This window comes from Giraffa tippelskirchi, chromosome 4 (assembly GCF_054371585.1).
Source record: "Giraffa tippelskirchi isolate mGirTip1 chromosome 4, T2T-mGirTip1v1.2.pri, whole genome shotgun sequence".
NCBI classification, from domain to species: Eukaryota; Metazoa; Chordata; class Mammalia; order Artiodactyla; family Giraffidae; genus Giraffa; species Giraffa tippelskirchi.
In genome coordinates this window covers 144,080,975-144,086,974 of record NC_137278.1, presented here as the reverse complement: position 1 = coordinate 144,086,974, position 6,000 = coordinate 144,080,975, and the positions used below count along the sequence as shown (strand labels likewise).

The following is a 6,000-nucleotide window of genomic DNA, read 5'->3' as shown; positions in this document are numbered from 1 at the left end:
AGAAAACCTTCCAGTGACCATCTCATTCCCTTAAGGTGAAGTACAAACCATTATATCAGCTTATTTCTGCAGTTTCATCTCTCACCATTCATCCTCCTCACCCTCATCTCTACTCTCCACCCTAAGGCATTTAGTTCCCTGAATATGTCATACTCTACTTCATTTTCAGACACATGCTGTTCTTTGCCTCTGCTCTATTATATCTCTCATAACTCCCACTATACTATATCTCCCACTCTATCTCTCATAACCAATCTTGTTATTCTGCAGGATTTGCTACCATGTCCCATCTTCCAATAAGCCTTTTGTGATCTTCCTTGAGCCCAGATTAGGGGCTTCCCTCCATTATAATTTCTTTGTTTTAGTACTAATCATGCAGAATCGCAGTCTCTTATTTACCTTCCTATTGATCACTCTTCTAGATTATAAGACATTTGAGGGAATTTTGTGTTCTTCTGAATCCCTAACACCTAAAATTCCTAACACCTGAAGTATATTACTACAGATATTTTTAAAATTCATCAGCTGCATGGTAGATAGTGGATACTGTACTAGGGTATGCAAATACAAAAGAAAACAGGAGATTACTCCCCTCACATAACTTATACTCTAGTGAGAGAGATAGACAGTGAACCAAACAAATAAACAAAAATACTGCTGCTTGTGTTAGGAAGAAAATAAACAGTTGACAGCAGTGAGGAAGAATAGGCCAAGAAATTCTGCTTTGAGGAATTGACATTGAAGCTAAGAACTAAAGAATGAGAAGGAGCCAATCATGTGAAAACCGAAAGAAGGACATTGTAAGCAGAAAGAAGAGCAAGTGCAAAATTCCTGAAATGGAAAAAAGCTTGGTGTGTTGCAGGAACTCTGGCTGCAGAGGACACTTGGACTGGAGAGTTCTGACTGGTGGGATAAGGTACATGGTATGGAGTTGGAGGCCTTAGGCAGGTGGCCAGATCATGCAGGGTCTTTTTGGCCATAGCCAGGCACTTGGATTTGTTCCAACAGGTTGGAAAATCACAGACAGGTTTTAAGAAGGAGAGAGGCATGCTCCAATTACATTTTAAGAGTTCACACAGGCTGTGTTGATAATGGAATGCATGAAGGTTACCAAGGAACTTGAGGGACCAGTTAGAAAGCCATTGCAGTAATCCAGGAGAGGGAGAATGATGGCTTCCACAAGCATAGTCACGGGGAAGATGGGGACAAGTGAATGACTTCAAGATATACTTCAGAGGTAGAACCATTTGGACTTGTTGATGGATTAGTGACTATGAAGGATAAGGGGAAGGGAGGAGATTAGGATGACTCCCAGTTATTTGAGTCCAGTGACTGAGTGAATATTTATATTTATATAAATATTTATAGAAGTAGGGAAAATGGGGAGGAATGGCTTAGAGAGAACACAGGGAAATAAAGCATTCTATTTTGATTATTTTAAGTTTGAAATGCTTGTAAGGCAACAAAGTAAAGCTGTCTAATTAACATCTTGAATATATTAATCTGGGACTTAGACAAAAGGTTTGCATGCATTCTCAGTCACTAAGTCATGTCTGACTCTTTGCAACCCCATGGACTGTAGCCCACTAGGCTTCTCCATTCATGGGATTTTCCAGGCAAGAATACTGGAGTGGGTTGCCATTTCCTTCTCCAGGGGATATTCCTGATCTAGGGATTGAACCTGTGTCTCTTAGGTCTCCGTCACTGGCAGATGGATTCTTTACTACTGAGCCACCTGAGATGAAAGATTTAGTTTTGACATATTAATGTTGGTTTCATCATGAAGATTTAGGAAATGGACAAGCTCTCCAAAGACTAAAGTCTAGGTGGTGAAGAAGGTGTTATTTAGAAACCAAGATCTAGAATTCCCTGGCAATCCGGTGGCTAGGAGTCAGTGGTCTCACTGCCGGGGCCCAGGTTCAATCCTTGGTTGGGGAACTAAGATCCCACAAGCAGCACAGCCAAAAAATAGAAACTATGCACTAGATCAGCTACTAGGAGTGTCTTTTCTAGGCCTTTTTACTGGACTGAGCTAGGAATATGCATATATTCACATATAAATTTACATCTGTGTTTATTTCTATGTCTGTGTGTGTGAGTGCTTAGTCGCTTCAGTTGTGTCCAACTCTCTGAGACCCTATGGACCGTGGCCTGCCAGGCTCCTCTGTCCATGGGATTCTCCAGGCAAGAACACTGGAGTGGGTTGCCATTTCCTTCTCTAATTTCTGAATCTACCTATATTGAAAACCATGAATTCATACTGACATGTTCCATTTCCATCCCTACTACAGAGTTCATTCTAGCTTTCCTCCTTCCGTATTTATACCTCTTTTCTCACACAGTGAAAAACATTACTGTCATCATCCTCAATATTCTACTAATCTGCTCGGTCACTCTGTGTGTAGCCAATTTCCTGACACCTGTAGGCTGCCACCTTGCCAGAACACTCTTCTAGTGTAGGCCTGGCCCTCATGCGGCTCTTCTGGTCAGGCAGAGGGAAATTCATTTCCTTTATTGAGGTTCTGCGTGTGTTTTATTATGTATATTCTTTGGTATTTTATTCATTTTATGGCTATTTTTAAAAGGCATTTTAAAAAAATTGCATTTTCTGTTTATTGCTTATATTTGAAAAGGCTACGATATAGAGTTCCATTTTTTTATATTTGCCAATCCGAGGTAAGAACGTTTTTATTTCATAACTTTTATTGGTTATAGTAACAGTGAACATTTTTCAGATGCTTATTAGTTATCTTTATTTATATTTCTGTGACTTGTATGCATCTTTTGTTTTTTCCTCCGAGAATTTTAATCTTTTTTTAAAAATCAACTTTCTTGAGTTCTTTATAGATTCAGAATAACAGCCTGTTTACTGCAAGGATCTTCCGAGTTAATTGATTATTTTAAATTTTCTTTTTTTCACATTTACAGAATTGAAAAATTTCATATGGTCTAATATTTTGATCTTTTCTTAGTTATTTTTAACTTCCAGGGATCAGATATTCACCTACACTTTATTTTTGTTAAGAATTTTGAGAAACTTTACGTTTTAAGAAATGTTACACATTTTTGTTAAACATTTTTAGAAATATATGTTAAACGTTTCCAAGTTCCATTTGGAACTTACTTTGTTATATTTTTATGTAATCTGTAGAAAATTCTAATATTAACAGTATTAATCCTTTCCCCATCACAGTTGTCACCAATATTTTCCCCAGCATTTTATTTGCCATTTAAATCTTATTTTGATTTTTGACATGTAGTATTTTTCACTTGTTTTTTGTAGTTAAATTTACTAATCTTTTTACTAGTGACTCTTCCTCTTTTTTCTAAGCTTAGAAAGAGACTTCCCCTATACAGAGATTTAATGAATATACATTTATATTTTCTTTTTTCTCTGCCTTTCCTTCCTTCTTCTTCTCCTTCTCCTCCTCTTTTCTTCTCTTTCTTCTTTTTTTATTGTTAGGGTTTGCCTCAAGGCCAGGTTTAAGTAAAACAAGTCACTAAACAAGCCCCAATCACTTTGGTCTCTTGGGGTTCTTGTAGACAGCACCTCCCAAAAAACCTGTAGGACTGGGATGGATTTCTCTACAACACAACTCCCTCCCTTTTCCTCCTACATGAAAAACAGCTCAGTGTCAAGCTTTCCAATAAGTGTATGTACATCTGACAATCCATAACTGCCTAAGTAAAAGGTGGCCTTTAGATATTCTGTATATAAATTTAGCCATTTATACAGAGAGAATGAAAAAAAAAAATATGGCCTGATTCTGATCAGATGCTGCTTGTTTCTCCTTACACCATGGGGTTCTGTTCTATGTCATTTCCTTTGAAGTCAGTGGGAGCTCTGTGCAGGACGGCAACTCGAACACCGGCCTCTATACATGAAGGTGAGAACTGCCATTACGATAAACTACTCGGCAATGTGGTGGAGGGAACATTGGTTTAACACACTTGGTGGCTACCCTGCAGATCCCACTGTCTGTGAGAGCTTTGTTCCACCGGAGCAAACAAGAACGTTTTGAATCTTGACATACAAGGGCTCATTCAGCAGAGCATCCCCTGTTATGAGAGGAGGCACAGTGCTGGGCAGACATTGCAGTTTTTAGCCAGCACACTGAGGGCATTTCTCTCACATTCTCTCCATCTGTAAAGAGACTGTTTTCAAGACCCCAACATGATTTTCTATAGATTGGAGAGATGTATAAATATTTTCACATGTTTGTATTCATAAATAATGGGGGGCAAACCACAGTCATATGAAAGTAGCCAGACCTTTTCAATACGGAAGAAAAAAATTCTTTGCAGATTTTAGCTGAGTGTGTTATTTGGTGAAAAGCAGAATCCTCCTGCAACGCAGGAGACTTCAGAGGCATGGGTTCAATTCCTGGGTTCAGAAAATCCCCTGGAGGAGGAAATGGCAACCCACTCCAGTGTTCTTGTGGGAAATCCCAAGGGCAGAGAAGCCTGGTGGGCTACAGTCCATGGGGTCATAGAGAGTCAGACACGACTGAGCACACACATATATAAGTATCATTCGTGCCAAGACTGGAGAAACCTGCTGTAGAGCTTGGAATAGGAACAATGAGAGAAACTTTGACATGGAGAAGGTATTGGAAAAGAAGAATCAGGTACATTTGCTTTCTGTCTCAGGAGCATTATTCTGGTCACTAACCCACAGAAACTTTTTGCCTTTCACAATGAGTTATGTATCATTTTTTAGGACTCCAAATCAAATAATGGTTTCAGGTTGTTATTCAACAAACATTGAAATGAATAGAGGTGAAAGAGCAAATTGCTTAAATTGATGGGTGAATTTTCCTACCATCCTATGCCTTGACTTTGAAAAGTGATGCCCCCTTACTGATTCCTTCATCATATGCTTCTGCTTCTGTCTCCGGGCCCTTGATTAAGCTTTTGCATCCACCGGTTTCAAGGCCCTAGACTTCTAAGGACCCATCTCCGAGCATAACACCAGCATTTTGTATTTGTAATTTCTCCAAGTGGATAGCATTGGAGTGGAGGAGCTATTTTTTACTTAGAGTTTTGGATTTGTTTTCATAAAACTTGTACCTACTTCTGTATATAGAATACCCTTTCTTTCCACAGGTGACTAGCATGTAGACAATATTTAAATCTTTGGGACTGGATGAGATCATCAAGGGAAGAGATGGAAATGGAGGAGAAGAGAAAGGACTGAGTTCTGGAGCACTCCAAATCTAAGAAACTGTGAGAAGAGAAAATATATCTGGAAACTTATCCTAAAATAATACACATGGAGCAGCATTGTTCTTTGAAATAAGAGTTATGTTGTAATATGATAGTTAAAAACGATTCTAGTTTGTGAACATGCCTTTTTTGAATAAGCAGTCCTCAACAAAAGCTTCTTGACTGTTACTCCTGCTCTCAATTCATCCTTCTTCCAACTTATTCAACATACTGCTTAGATTAACCTTGGATTAACTTTAGTTATTTGTACCTGGATGAAAATGAAAAATTGGGTAAGTGTATTATATTTATATGATGAAATATAGTGCAGTTACAATTTTTAATAAGAAAATATTTGCAGGATAATGTTAATGAATTAAGCATACTCTCAGTTTATACACACACACATACACACACAAATATATATACCAGAAAAACTGCTATTAGTTTATCCATCAAAAGTATAGTGTGTTTCTGAACGGTGGGTTTCCAGGTGACTTTTATTTTTATGCTGTTCTGTGTTTTCCAAATTTCCTCTTGGCCACAAGGCATGCAGGATCTTCATTCCCCGACAGGGATGGAATCCTTGGCCCCTGCAATGGAAGCGTGATTCTTAATCACTGGACTGCCAGGGAAGTTCTGGTTTGACTTTTTTTTTTAATTGAATATATTTGGTGTGTGACATTGTATAAGTTTAAGATGTACGGCATGTTACTTTGATCCATTTATATATTGTAATATGATTGCTGATTGTAGTGGTATTTATCACATTACCTAATTATGGTGCAATGTTAT

General features: G+C 38.1%; 1 long non-coding RNA gene across 1 annotated transcript in view; it reads right to left on the bottom strand.

Moving 5' to 3' along the window:
• Positions 1 to 5,283: 5,283 nt before the first annotated feature.
• Positions 5,284 to 6,000, bottom strand: part of LOC145545369 (uncharacterized) — an 82,089-nt gene continuing 81,372 nt past the window's right edge. The window contains exons 7-8 of the long non-coding RNA XR_014082027.1: positions 5,635 to 5,798; positions 5,284 to 5,476 (exon numbers count right to left, since the gene is read on the bottom strand). This is a non-coding gene — a long non-coding RNA (uncharacterized LOC145545369). The remainder of the gene's footprint in view (positions 5,477 to 5,634; positions 5,799 to 6,000) is intronic.